The sequence below is a fragment of the Apostichopus japonicus genome, chromosome 20 (genome assembly GCF_037975245.1).
Source record: "Apostichopus japonicus isolate 1M-3 chromosome 20, ASM3797524v1, whole genome shotgun sequence".
In the NCBI taxonomy this organism is placed as follows: Eukaryota; Metazoa; Echinodermata; class Holothuroidea; order Aspidochirotida; family Stichopodidae; genus Apostichopus; species Apostichopus japonicus.
In genome coordinates, this window is record NC_092580.1 from 31,817,456 (window position 1) to 31,833,145 (window position 15,690).

Here is a 15,690-nt window from a genome sequence, read left to right on the forward strand (position 1 = left end):
TTGGGAGATTTGATTTCTTTGTTGAAATGATTTTTGTTCTATCCAATTAAAACTAAACTATGCCAGTGCAGTATTCCACGAAAGAAAGATGTTGGGTGATTATTAATGCAGGCTTTGTGATTGCAGTTTAAGTGGGCTTATTATGTTGATGCAGCACTATGTACAGAGGTCACTCTGGGAGGTGTTCAAACAAATAATTTGATGCTTAAGTACTAAAAATGATTACTAAAGAGCTCTTGTAGTACATAGGTAGGGACCACTGGGTCCATGTGTAGGAGGGTCCATTTCTCTTTAAACTAGTTAGGGTTTAACCTTGACATGATTGCTTATATAATGCGACTAATTCAGTTAATTGCATTGAGTTATATTTGTCAATAGATGAACAGTTATGAAGGGCAAGTTATACAGGATCTCATTGTACGTTGTATAAAGAGAGCTAGTTTATATACGCATCAGAAATTTAAATGTGGGAGGATGATATCAGGTTGAAAGCTGATGTTTGGGTCACAAAACGATGGCACTCTTATTGATAACTTTATTCATTTATGTACCTTGCCAATTCTCTTATCCTACCTGCCTCTCCTCCACACAGTACTGTATATACATATGCAATCTATCGTAGCCTACCCAAATTGGTAACAATTTAGCGCTTCATTTCCAGGTCACCCGAAACTTCCTTTTCGTCCCTGGTCAATCGTAAATCCGGAAATCCTGCAAAAACTCGACTTGGTTTGTCCGAATCTTTACCTATGCTGTAGTCATGGTAACAAGAATTTCTTAGTTGGATGTGATATTATCACTGAGTGTCTAATCCTGCTATGTTGAAGATGTTCACAAATTTATCCCAGGTAGTCTTGTGTTTTAAAAATATATAATACATGTTTCTAACAGCTTTTTAATCTTAATCATGTTTATTTATAGATAGATTTTATTTCAGTTTTATATTCAATGAAGGTACCCAGCTCTTCCCATGGAAAGAAAGAAAGTTTGCCTGCTAAATTCTTTATCGTTATTTTTAATTTTTTCCAAGATTTTTTCCAAGATTTGTTTCTTTTTGTTTTCTTTGCATGTTTTTTTCTTTCTTTCTCACACTATTTTGAGATAGGACCCTGGATAGAATGAAATGAGCTTTGAGTGAAACTAGAAACTGTATCAGCCATGCGGGAGGTGACAAAGACCTGGGGAAAAGAAGTTGCATTGATTGATCATACACTGTTCACAGGAACAGTTTTAAATAGCCAGGTTTCTACGAATCTGAGACGAACGAATGTAAAATGAAAGTGATATATGTTGAATTAAAGATGATTGGTTTGCATTGCAGTTTGATAGATATATCATTCAAAACAAATGAGATACAAAAATCTCCAAAATATAATCATGTCGGTACATTCTCTTCGGGTTTTGTACGAAAAATGTGGTCGTACATCTGCGTGGTTAAATTAGTCTCTATATTGATGCATGTGCAATATATGCAAAAGCCGTATAGGCTTGGAAAGTTCAAATAAAAAACGAGATCCCGTAAAGTATGCGAAGAAATGGAGATGAGGTGCTACGGTACTCTGCGGAAAGGGATCGAAAACGAAGAGAAAGTTTCACTAGTTAACTTAAAAAATCACTTAACCCTTTAGAGATCACTTTAATGGCATAAAATTACAACAACAAAAACATTGATATTAGTTGAGGTTCTTAATTTTATAATTTTTTAAGAAATGACACTTTTAAACAATTCAGGCTCATTAATGAAAGTGACTGGATGACTTAGTCTAACACACCAGATCAATTGTCAGGTCAGTTCTTCAGATCCAACACAAAACTTCATCAGGAAAAGAAGGCCCATATGGCCTCCATTAACTAGTTTCGGAATGCATGCCCAAGTTATCATTGACAAAGTATGGTGAATGTCACAGATGGGCGTTCTGTCCTAACATGGTTAGGTCGAGTTATTAGAAGTTGTAAAGCAACGGATTAAAATTAACAGACACGTCTGCACTGAGGAGGTCATTCTTTTATCAAGCTGGCTTTAAAGAAGCGTTCAAGAGACATAACATGTTCTAAAGGTGCGGAATAGCTCTAAATAGAAACATTACCAGCACAGTGCGCTCAAAGTTAACAGTTTGGACTATGAAATATGAAGACTAAAATTATGCCTAGAATCATCCTTTATACAAGCAGACAGGTTTTCTCTCTCCCATCCCTCTCCCGCTCTTTGCCTCCCCACCCCAACCACCTCCCCACCCCAACCACCTCCCCACCCCAACCACCTCCCCACCCCCAACCACCTCCCCACCCCCAACCACCTCCCCACCCCCAACCACCTCCCCTTCCCCAACCACCTCCCCATCCCCAACCACCTCCCCTTCCCAACCACCTCCCCTTCCCCAACCACCCCCTTCCCCAACCACCTCCCCTTCCCCAACCATCTCCCCTTCCCCAACCATCTCCCATTCCTGGACTGCCCCTGTACTTGACCGCCAATGGCAACAACAAATTGGGGAGTTGTCCCGATGGCAAGGGAAAATTTTGTACAACCATAGCAAAATCTGAAGTTCTATTTAGTCCATCTATTGAGGAGTTATTCATTTACATTCATACCAGTAGAAAAATATATCTTCGTCCGTGCCTGACTCACGGCATCTAGTTTGGTCAGAAGGCTGGCCATATCGCTTGTAACATTACATGAATAGCGCCATCACATAATCAGAACGTAAAAAGTAAAGTCACCTCTGGAGCTGTGCGTTATCGTTAAAGTTCGTTTGCAGCTAAGTTTAGAGGTGGTATTTACAAACAAACCTTAGATCCGGTAATTTAATTTTATATTTAGAGTTGGGTATACCTCAAGATCAGATTAGATTTACTATCCCGGGTGTTATTATTTGTTTTGTTTTATACTAGGTTGCCAATTTGAATCAAACTATGTTATTATTAGTTCTAAATACTAGAATTGTGAATCGGAACGTTTATGGTTAGATAGAGTGTATTTGGATAGAAACAAGTTAATTCCTGCTTAAGCTGGTTTTGGCCTTTAGTCTTCAGCTTCTTAAAAGTAATTTCACCTGTGCTGAGGATAAATTTCAGTAAACAAACCTCCCAAAGCAGAAATTTTGCAAAATGATTTGTGAAATTTAAACAAATTTCAGTGTAGACACAAAAGTATATACTAGTACAGTTCAATTTTAAAATTCTAAGGGTAGGGTTTTTTTGCCCCTCAAAGTTCCTCACATAAAAAGAAAGGTATTTAAAATAAAATACAAGATAGCAATGGTTGTATAAAGTTGTTTTTAAATTTGATCTCTGTGATATTGAAAGAATGTACTGTACAATTGTTTTCCGGAACTGGGAGTGAAACTTTGAATCGCGGTTCGGATCAATCCTGTTTCGTGCTCAGTTATCACAATGTTTGAGAACTGTCTGTGGCATATTTGAACATGTTCAAGTGGATAAATTAAGTATGCATGTGTGGGTGAAATTTAACCAAATAGTACCCATTAAAGATAACAAGTAGTTTGTCGCTAAATTTTTAACTAATTATCAATAATATAATCAAACTGGTCGTAGAAAAATATTAGAGGTTTTTTTTCTTTCTTTCAGAAAAGTTTCATTTTGAAAACAGTTTTATAACCTTCAACATATAATTCTCTGTTTACAATATGCATTGAACTTGTTAATTGTGTCTCTAGCTTTACGTTGCATTCTTTTCAGTAATTTTATTTTATGTGAAGCATCTGCAGTTGACAATGGTCAATTTTTCAGTGCGTTTAGAATTTCTTAACCAGTAGCTCATTAGCTATGCTAGTCAAGCTTCATTCAAGAAGTGAAATAAAACTCGAAACTTTTGCAGTCATCCAAATTTGACTGTTTTACATGAATGATGCTAATAATGTGCAGTAAGTGTCTGGGCATTGAAATTTTGAGAATCCAGTCAAATTTGTTAAATGTTTAGGTATCCTTTGTTTCCGTAGAAACAATTCCAGGACGATACGTCTCACTTTGATCAATGGCGATCCAATATTTAGTGATACTCGGCTAAATTTGGCAAAAGTGTTGACCAATGACCAATAACACTGAGCTGTAATATTTACTTGATTTCTGCAGTCCGAGCAGAACACCAAAAGCAGGTGCAAATTGGCTGACCAGTGGAATACTGTTGAACTTAAACGACAGTGACCTAATTTCAGATTAGTAGATGATAGAGGAGAAGGAGGAGGTCAACTTGCAAAGGAGTCTTTCAAAAGAAACAGAAATGGATCCAAATATTCAAATTTTTGAAGGGAGAGGAAAAAATGAAATGCCACAAATCTAAAAAAAATTGCATCCTCCTTTTATTTTCACACAAAAGGCCACTTTGGTGGTATATCAAAAAGAATAATGGACTTGAAACGGCCAGTTTATTGACATTAAACAATTAAATGTATCTGCAAATATATGTAAATGAACAGTTTATTAGTTGAAGCCATTACCTGTGTAATATCATTTTTTTTGCTAAACGATTGTGAATGATCTACAAAGGGTTTAAATTTCCTAAGGTTCAACTGTATAATCCTTAAATGATTCTGTAAATTTGACGTGTGGAAGATTTTTATTTGTAATTTTCATTGATAAGAATCATATTTTTTGAGTTGACAAAATACTGGGTAAATTTATGACCCATTTAAGAAGGGTGACAACCCCAATGTAGTTTAACTGTGTCTACCAGTGTATGTTTACGAATCCTTAAAATAGAAAACTCTCGGAAGACGTCTATATATTTTCCTTCTTCTGCTCTGGATTTGTGATTATTTCGACCCAATACTCGGCTGCACTCGAGCATCACGACCAAGAATCGATACGTGCCAAATATAGTCATCAAATATGTAGTTCCTTTTCATATCTCTCTAACATTTCCTTGTGCTCTTTGTACCAGTTTTGCAAAAACCGCACTATCAATTAGTGTGCAAACAGTTTCTGCGAAACGTTTACTTTTCCGATATTTACAAAAGAAAATATCTGCAGGTGCAGGCTAAATATATCCAATGTTTAGCTCTGTGTTGCCACGGTAACCCAATGTTACTTGAGAGTGGAGTGGGAGAGTTCTGTTGCAGGCTGGGTGCCACGCCCTTCCTGCTCGATGGTTTTTTTTCCACGTACCGGTGATTCTCTTACGTCCGTTGACGTAGGGACTCGCATCTGGTTAAACACTGCTGGCGAGAGCCAGCTGGGCTGCGGATATCCGAGACTCGCACGCAACACAGACAGCGATGTTTGAACAGGTAGCCGAGTGGTTGATAGGGCATATATATAAATAGCTATGTGTCTAAAACCCCAAAACCGGAACAGCTGTTTAGAAATTATTTCAATACTCTCTAATTGTTGAGGGTGTATTAATTGATTTTTAAAGGTTTGGTTATCGCGGGACTTTACCGAACAGAAAAAGATAGTCTTCGGATAGCATATCATTATTTTTTTACATTCATTTGGATTCGGATCGAGTTTGAGTGCCATAATTGAGTTTTTTTGAATTTTTTTTGGACTAATTACAATTCAAGTCATGAACATGTTACAGCACCGGTTTGTGGTAGTGTCAAGAACACTCATGTTAGGGGGCCTCCTGTATTGATCCACACTCAAGTAACTATATCGTCACAACACCTATACCACTTCTTGTACTCTCTTCTGTCATATGGCTCAATCTTTCCCTTTTCAGCTTCAAATTTCACCACTGTCCATCCCTCTAGCCCCATCCTTCCATCCCATCCCATGTCATCCATCCATCCCATCCCATGCCATCCATCCATCCCTTCCCCAACCCAACCCCAATCCCATATTGCATGTCACATACTGCACATCACATCCCTAAGACAGAGTTCATTGTGAGGTGCCATCAATCTCCTGGCACCATCACTCTACCGCCCCTTCCATCCATCCATCCACCCCACCCCACCCCCCATTCCAACCCCCTTATTGTATGTCACATGCTGTACATCTTATCCCTAAGACAGTTCATTGTGAGGTGCCATCAATCCCCTGGCACCATCATTCTACCGCCCCTTCCATCCATCCACCCCATCCCAACCCAACCCAACCCCATACAGCATGTCACATAGCGTAGTGCATTTATTCCCTAAGACAATATTCATTGTGAGGTGCAATCCATCCCCTATCACCATCCTTCTACCCCCCATCCATCCATCCACCCCACCCCCCACCCAACCCCCTTATACAATATGTCACATAGTGTATTACATAAAAATTATTCCCTAAGACAGTATTCATTGTGAAATGCCTTCCATTCCCCCAAACAACTTCACCTTTTACATGGCAGTTGAATTCTACACATTTTGTCCCAAAGATGTTATGCAAGACATTTGCCCTAACAAGTCCGTTCATAATCCAGGCAGTTTAACCCTGCCCATTTGATAAGCCCTCCTTCCTGTCCCTCAGTGTGACACCACTCTAAATGCCACGAATGAATTAATACTACGTTGGTGGTATAAATAAACCTGTTTTAATTAAGAGTATTGCTCGTAGTCGACCATGAGAAATTCACCGCATTGTATCATTGACTTCTTCAACTTTTAAAAGTTGTTGATGTCGAATATATTCAAATTAAATCCTTTGAAGAACAACAACAAGTCATGTGTTTATTCGGTTAATGAGATTTTTCTTTTGATGACGATTATCTGAAAAAAAAAACCTATATGTGTGACTGCGAGATGACAATCATTATTGAGAGATGAAACCACCAGGTTCATTGAAAGTTCATCTTTCACAATTCTTCAGAATGTATTCTAAACTGTAGTGGCATATGTAACAAGTCATCATTAGTTTGTCTTTGAGCCTTCTTGGTTGAACACATGTACAGAAATCGGGATTTATCTTTCAAATCGCTGATAAAGATAATAGAACATTATCCCCCCCCCCCAAAAAAAAATTACCATTAGTTCCTTTGATACCACATGCATGTATCAGGAATGATTTATAGACCAGATAAGATCAAATGAATTCCTAAAGTGTAAATGTATGCACCTTTTATCTGGATATTCAATATTTTTTACCAGAGAACAAACAGGATTGGAAACAGAGGGCCTGATCAACTAATTCATTTGTTACCGAGAGGACTACTTCACCTGACAGTGTAAACACTCTCCGAACAACTTTCACATATGACCTTCAGAATTTTCGTGTGGAGCGGCTATCAACTTCAAGCAAAGTGGCAGGCAGTAATATTGTATTTCAAACAGACTATATGGTCTTGTCTCTCTTAGATAGGAAAGTACGAGCAGCCTTTAATGATCGTCGGCATTGGCTTCAGATATTATTATATTGGCTTCAAATAATGGGCACGGATGTTCCTCCACATTAAACATGCAATTTTATTAGTTCAAACCTAAAAGCAGTGTTCCTCTCTGATATATTTAGTCACCTTTTTTTAGCTTTCATCAGCATCAGGTGGGTATAGTTTAGAAGGTCAGAACCACCAGGAAAGAATTTTTGAGAACCTTTTAGCAGTTTTTAACTTGGTAAAATGTAGATGTAAATGTAGATGTAAATGACCTTTGACCTCACAGTATGTGTTTGACACTTAGAATATGTTTGAGATGTATTGGAAGCATCAAGCATGTCTAAATGAGTACTGTCGGCCGTTTAGCATTTTGGTCTTTATGCAGTGCTCCATCCTTATCCTTGGTTGTACTAACACCATATACTATATGGCATTAAGGAACATCAGCTTTTGACAGACATTAGTGACACTACTTATGAGAATATCATTAAGTGGTTAGTCGTTACGATCGTTAGCACACAGTGGCTGACCTTCAACGTTTGTTGACCTCCAAATTGTCTGGTCTGCCACAATGTTGACTTATTTCATGTACAGTATCATGTGCTAGTCAGTTATCCATCCTTTCTGTCTAACCTTTAAAAAAAATGCCCTAATTTTGGAAACGATAAAAGTTGCCGTCCATTATTGATTTCATTCATAAAAATCACCCTGGGTATAAATCGTTATGGTCTGAAACGAGACAGTTTTAATTGCTGGCATTTCTGTTGGGTTTATATTCTGTTTTGTATTATAATAGAGCTGCAATAGCCTGCACATTATCATCTCTTTAACAGGTTTGTGCAAATAATTTCTCTCTGTGAGCGGAGGAGTAGGTTGATATCAGTCTCACTGTCTGAGTAAATACCCTCTGTTTGTACTTCATTTCCTATTGAGCTAAACTTAGCGCTTATACTCCAGCACAGATGGCAGTATCCCGTAGTGGATTAGTACCCTGGGTTCAATGTACGATTGGTGTAATTGTTTCGTAAGCACGGAGACGGGCTCCGAGTATGTCGCAGTTCAGGGACGATGTAACCTTTGAAAAACCTTTAACAGTCCGAGCTGTACATTACTTTCTGACGATAGCAGCGTTGACTAAGTATAGTTTCAATCTGTCATGCTTAATGGGTGGTGCATTTTAAGTTGTTTTTATTATACACGTTAATTAGATTGCAGTGTAAGTGTAAATTATACTGTTGAAAAAACTCATTTTGGATTGGATTGTTTCAAAACCTAAATTAATCTGGTAGTTTATAAACATTTGATAATTCACACACATAAAGAAGGGAAAAAAAGCAATTAACAAACAAAACTTCACACTTAGTACAACTTTACAGAAATTTAAATGATGTACTAACAATATTTGGTATTAAATTCACATGAACAAGACTGTTTGTCATGTTCAACATTATCAGAGATGTTTTTTAGTATATCCGACTGATTTATCAAATTTAAGTGAGAAAATGTCTTCTTACTGTCATAGAGTGGCTTTGTCCAAGTAATGACCTGCTTTATAAGAGAAAATAACACTTTCATATATATTTTTTTAATTTATGCAAATATATATAGCAATATGGGAGGAGTTTCTTTTCTTCTTCTCTTTGTCTGGCTTTATGATTGGTTTAGAATATTATAATGTGGAAAAACTAACATCATTCCTCCAATCCCACGGTCTCCTCATTCCTCCAATCCCAGGGCCCTCTATGTGATAGAGTGGCACTAGAGCTGCAACACACACTGGACCCATTGGCATTTGTCTCAGTCTGTACGTTGTTTGATGTAGCATTCAAGCTGTGCAGAACTAGACTTAGATATTGACACGTCTAATTCTGGTCTCATCAATGATGCCATTTCAAAAATTTCTGCTGGTACTGTATATAAATGATTAAAATTTTGATGAGGTGTGAGTCCCTTTTCATTGAACTTTGAATATTAAGAGAATAGTTAAATATCCTGTCTGCTTCAGCAATAGCTTTATAAAGTTGCACTCAAATGAAAGAACCTTAGTTTTAAACAAAAAGTGTCGTTATGGTGACAACAGCTACAGGCTTAGCAGCTCTGAAAACAATTGTACGATATACATATGTATATATATATATATATATATATATATATATATATATATATATATATAAATATGTCACCAAAACAGAACTAGCATAGTTCAATGCAGTTGACATGTGCCTACAATGTAATTATGATCTTCCTTACCAGTTTCGAGCCTCTGAACATACAATCAGCGTCCATAGCCTAGCTGTTAGGGTGTCCATATATAAAGCGGGAGGCCGGGGTTCGAATCCCGTTGGAGGCTGGAAGTTTTTTTCACTGTTCTGGATTCTCCAACTCAATACAATTTCAATTATATATATATATATGTATATGTATATATATATATATGTATATATATATATATATATATATATGTATATATATATATATATATATATATATGTATATATATATATATATATATATATATATATATATATATATATATGTATGCACATTAGACACTAGGCCTAGCTGCTTATTAATGATTCTGCGACATATATATTTCACTTTGTTCATCATCATTTTACTTTTAGTGGAAAAAGTTTAAATTTTACACCTCACAGAAATATAATTTTCCAGTATATACCATGTCTGTGCCTAACCTTAGTTCACAGAAAGTATTAATGTTGTAGATCTCTAGACTTGAATTTTGTGTTTTGGAGATAGATTTTTAGTCATGGGTCGCCAACTGGCAAGTACTTTTTAAAATATTTGTTGTGGCCTGTCAAGAAATAAAGTTCCTCCAAGCTTTATGTTTTGCTATTTTGCTGTGTTTGAAAGCTTTTCTGTCTTTTAACCTGTTGACTTCTGACCTCCACAGAAATCATGAGGTTCTTACATACAAAACTGCCAAATCGAACTTTAAGAGTTTATGTTGTGTTCACAATGTGTTCAAAATTTGACTCCTCTTTGACCTCAAATGCCCTTAGACCTGCGCTAACACCAAGTAACAAGTACGGAAGTCAACGACGTTGTACTTTTCATTATAAAATTTAATCGTGTACGTAATATACAAGCCAAACTGACGCAGACAAGTACACACATACATAGGACTTCATTGCACGGATTCCTTCTGCCTTTGGCAGAGTACCAACAAAATATAGAATCTATCATGTGACGTTATGAATAATGTAAGTAGTTGGTAACAACAGTTGCAACATGTATAAATGCGCATGACATCATATGAAATGGAAAGATAACTATTTCAGAAATTTCAAGTTTATGATAAGAGTTTATTTTGTATGTCATTATCTGAATTGTGTTAAAGAGATGCATCCTGATGAACAACTCTCCCATCCCTAGATACTCTGAAAAACAGCTCAACTTTAAACTTCAAAACAAAACTCATTAGCTACACAATTTATGATAAAGCCACATGTCGTAACACTGAAAATACTGAAGAAAAACAAAATATATATTACGAAAGTATCCCATACGACAACTTTTCCAGGAAAGTGAAGTTATGCACTTTCATGAAACAAAAGATAAACATTTATAGGGATTGACCCTTCTTTTCTTTCAGATTGTGATTTTCTACGAAAATCGTACAAATTTTACTTTCGGTTGCTTTTTGACTTTTGAGATGAGACAACATAAGACTAAAATGATGGTGAATATATAGGCGCAAAATAACTTTTGATTAGATGGCACTGCACTTTTAAATCCTGGTTGCGTTTCTATATCACTATCAAATTTTGAGATATGACTCTTTTAAACATCTGCAGAGGCTCATCAATTATAAAAGTGGCTGGACTAACTAGTCTAGCACACAGACCATTTAATAGGTAAGTTTGTACAGCAGCACTACAAAACTCAATACAAAACCATACAAGTTTTAGGCCTCAATTATCAAGTTTACATTGGATTCAATTTGGTAAGGACAAATGTTGTTGGATTTCATCTAATGGTTTTATCTGCTGTTTTATATGAAGTTACAGATGAGCATGATTTGGTTGAGTTATGATAACTATAAAGAGAATCAATGTACATTAATGTTTAGGTCTGCACTGAGAAGTTGACATCATCATTACCAGTTTGGCCTAGTAAAGGAGCAAGCCAGTCAAATCAAGACATCTTGAAACTGACTATCTTGAAAATCAGAATAGGTACAACAGCAGTATTCAATATTGTTTGTTTGTTGGACAAATCAAGTCTAGGATAAATCAAGTTTGTTGACAAATCAAGTCTAGGACAAATCAAGTTTGTTGACAAATCAAGTCTTAAATGCTGCCAGCAGTCATCATGATCATTTATGTGGTTAGTAAATTCTTTGACATTCTGTGACATGAATATTTATTCTGATGTTAATTTCGGTCATTAGAATATTCATGAGTGCAATTGCACAGTATATTCACGGAGAGGCATTACTCTGATACAGGCTTGTTTAGTGTGAATGGTTTATATACTTGTAAGTGGCTCTGGTGGATGATCTGTATCCAAAAACATTGTTCATTTAAACAAAGCAACTATTACTGTAAAATCACACAACCAGTATACATGCTATACTATGTCATGCGGCAAGATCAGGAAGATAAAGTGTCTGTGGTATGGGTTGTATGCAAATTAGCCTGGTAAGAGCATGACTACACACATTTGCACTTACATATATACTATACTATACTATCTATATATATCTATATCTGTATGTCTGTCTGTCTATCTGTCTGTCTGATGATCGCTCAACGCGTGAAACTCTGAGTACCAACTACTAGTGTTCCATATATATATATAATATGTATATATATATATATATATATATATTTATATGTATATGTATATATATATATAGATATAAATATATATATATATATATATATATATATATATACATATATATATATATATATATATTTGAAATTGTAGTGAGTTGGACCTAGTTGGCAACCGTATTTGTCAAGGCCTGTTTCTTGATATGTAGGTCGATATGAGGTCGAGAACCTTACTATCAACAATGTTCAAAACTTGGAAAATTGAGTTGGCAGTGTTTCATTCAATGTTCTAATATAAACATGTGATCAGGATTCACTCATTCTATTCGTTTCCTGATTTACCATGTATCCTTCTTTACATAACTACTGTACTTTCAATTTCCAAAATGAAAACCACATTTATCGTCAAGCTTTATCTTGTGTTGTTACTATCCGTAAGCATTCTGATCAAACCTGGTGGCTGCTCCAGGTGAGCTACGACTTATTTGAAAGAACCGCAACAAACGGGTTAACTTAAAAGATGATTTTGGGTACACAACTAATTTGATGTGTTGTAGATTGTTAGAAAGAAAGAAAGAAATTGTCCAGGTTGTATTTCTACCACACTCATAATTTGTGTTAAACGACCCTTTATACAGCTGTCGAGCGCCATGAAACACACAGTCCGTATACGGTCAGTTCTTTAGATGCAACCGAGAAAATTTGATGGGAACACATTAAGATTGTTACAGCCTTACATTGCATGTTTACAATGTGTACTACAAACTTATCAAAGACAAGTGGTGCTGAATGTCATCCCAGGGGTGCCTTGTTGTTTCTATGAAAGTGAAAAGCATATGTGTTTGGTTAATGATTAGAATTTATAAAACAATGGATTAACATGCAGACCTGGACAGATGAGCTAATTAATCATTAGAATTTATAAAATAATGGATTTACATTCAGACCTGGTCAGATGAGCCGATTAATCATTAGAATTTATAAAACAATGAAATAACATACAGACCTGGACAGATGAGCCGATTAATCATTAGAATTGATAAAACAATGGATTAACATTCAGACCTTGTCAGATGAGCCGATTAATCATTAGAATTGATAAAACAATGGATTAACATTCAGACCTGGACAGATGAGCCGATTAATCATTAGAATTGATAAAACAATGGATTAACATTCAGACTTGGACAGATGAGCCGATTAATCATCAGAATTTATAAAACAATGGATTAACATTCAGACCTGGACAGATGAGAAAATAGATCCTTCACCAGGAGTCCTAAGTTTTCCTTTTTTCTGACATATCAAGACTAAAATGCTGCCTAAACCCATCCTTTAAATGTAGATTTTTGTTTGTGTCCCACAAACCAAATGTATTGCATTCTTTTTCTTGCAGATTCAATCCTTGGAAGTCAGTACCTAATTGCATAATGCCTGATAAGGCTTTGTTGGATTACCGTAGCAGCTTGTGTAGTATGGAACCTCTGCTGTCTTTTAGTTTATGCATGCCGTGCAGTCGTGCATGATATCGTCAGTTATAAAAAAAAGCCGAAGCCTTGAAACAGCTACCACTTTCAAGCAGAGCATCCTGACTCAATACTGGCTTACTGGGCTGCCATTCTTGGCAATCTTTCTGGTCCACAGAGCTCTGCTAAACAATACACACCTGGGTGAGTTCTGAGAAGTCAGCTTGACTGATTGATTTCATAGAACAGATTTTGATATTTCTGTGTAGTTTCTTTACAAAGACAATTTAGGAATTCAACAGACAGCTTACCAATTTCGTACATACATGTAGCTTCCCCCTGTTGTTGGCAGTTTAGGCTAAAAATTAACTAACCTGAGAAATAAAAGCAAAAAAAATGTAAACCCTGGTATCTCATGATACATGGTAGTTTGCTGCAGCTCGATATTTATGAAAGGAAACGGGTCGTTTAAAATGTTGATAATCTTTTGGAGTTATCGGAATAACGGACATATTTGGGCAGCTCTGTATACCAGTTATGAAACAAAGATGGCATTTTTATATTTTCTTTTTTTCCTCTTTTGTCTAAGTCTTGAATGTTACGGGTCATTATTGGTCATTAAAACACCGCTACCACTACCCCATCCTCCTCCTCCCTTCTCCTCCCCCCCCCCCCTTAAGGTGTCTTGGTCAAACCTAGTCTGACCTACTCATATAACAGGAGAAGCCCGGTCCCTTAAAGAACCAGCTGAGCAATCACCCATATATTGAGAAATTAAAGGGCCTAACAATTGCGTTTTGCCGAAGAGCATTGCAGCAGGAGCTCCAAGTGTTTTTATCCAATCTGTCCACTTTTACTTTATTGTTGTAAGAGAACTTTGGCAGCCCACTTGAAAAGCGTGGGGACACCCGTCACGATAAAAGTATGCTGTTCCGATAGTGAGCCCCCTCACTCGGTCTTAATGCTTCCTGCATACCTCCTCTGAGTCCTGTTTTTGTTTGAATATTTCAGAGAAATTTAGGGAAATTCATCCATGATCATTTTTTTCTCTTGTCTTTGCAATGAATATCCAACGGGAAATACACGCTTTTTCCTTGGATCTTACATTTGCCCATCGACCTATCATATCAAAGGAGAGTTGATACCCTTTATTATTTCTCACTTTTCCAAATGAATTGCGTTGATAGTTTGATCAGGGTCTACTTTTCGAAGACTTTTTGCAAAATCTGCTGTAAATAGGCCAAGGTGGCCATCTTTATCGTGATAAGGTGAGATTTTCCTACCAATCTCTAGTGTGGGCACTGTCCCTGTTTAGAGCATTACACCTGATCACACACTCAACTGCCAGAGTGCCATGACTTGCTTACAGGAAATATGGTACATAATTTTTTTATATGCACCATAAACCTGCTTTATTCACCCGAGGTGAATGACGGCTGAAAGTCATGCAGCTTTGCGATGAGAGAGTCCCCTCCCTTTAAGTACAATGTTTAATTTTAGTCTTTCTGGTACAGATACCAGTATATTTAGTTTTTAAATAATTTGACTAGTATATGAAGTGTTCTGTGTTTGAACTCGACTACGTTAACACTATTCCATCTATATTCTGAAGTGTTCCATGTTTGAACTTGGCATTGTTTTCCAACCTCTCCATATATCATCACATTGTCAAGGCTTCAATTGTACTATTTTTACTTTTTCATTTTTTGTTCGTGTGTGCATCTCCCTGTGCTGTCAGGTAGTTTGCATTAGTGTACAGATGCATCTAGCTTCTAGCATGTGTAGACAATATTTATAGCTTTGTTGCTCCATGGTCTTTCAGAGGAATAAAACAATAGGAATAATTCTTGTTTGCTTGTAAATTGCTTGGTGCATTAAAAAGTTATGTTCAGTGTCCAAATAGAGATTACCGTTTAACAAATATATATATATATATATATATATATATATATATATATATATATATATATATATATATATATATATATAGATATATATATATATATATATATATATATAGATATATATATATATATATATATACTTATACATATACATATATATATATATATATATATATATATATATATATATATATATGTATACACACACATAATACATATATATATATGTGTGTTTATTCACTGGTTTGTTAACATCAAATTCA

General features: G+C 36.0%; 1 long non-coding RNA gene across 7 annotated transcripts in view; it reads left to right on the forward strand.

The window, feature by feature from the left end:
* Positions 1–15,690, forward strand: part of LOC139961426 (uncharacterized) — a 99,400-nt gene that overhangs the window by 17,945 nt on the left and 65,765 nt on the right. For 5 of the 7 annotated variants that reach the window (XR_011790883.1, XR_011790879.1, XR_011790881.1 and 2 more), the window contains one exon: positions 13,454–13,727. This is a non-coding gene — a long non-coding RNA (uncharacterized lncRNA). Of the gene's footprint in view, positions 1–661; positions 849–11,114; positions 11,134–13,453; positions 13,728–15,690 lie in introns of those variants that run through there. The other 2 variants (XR_011790882.1, XR_011790884.1) reach the window with 2 other exon arrangements.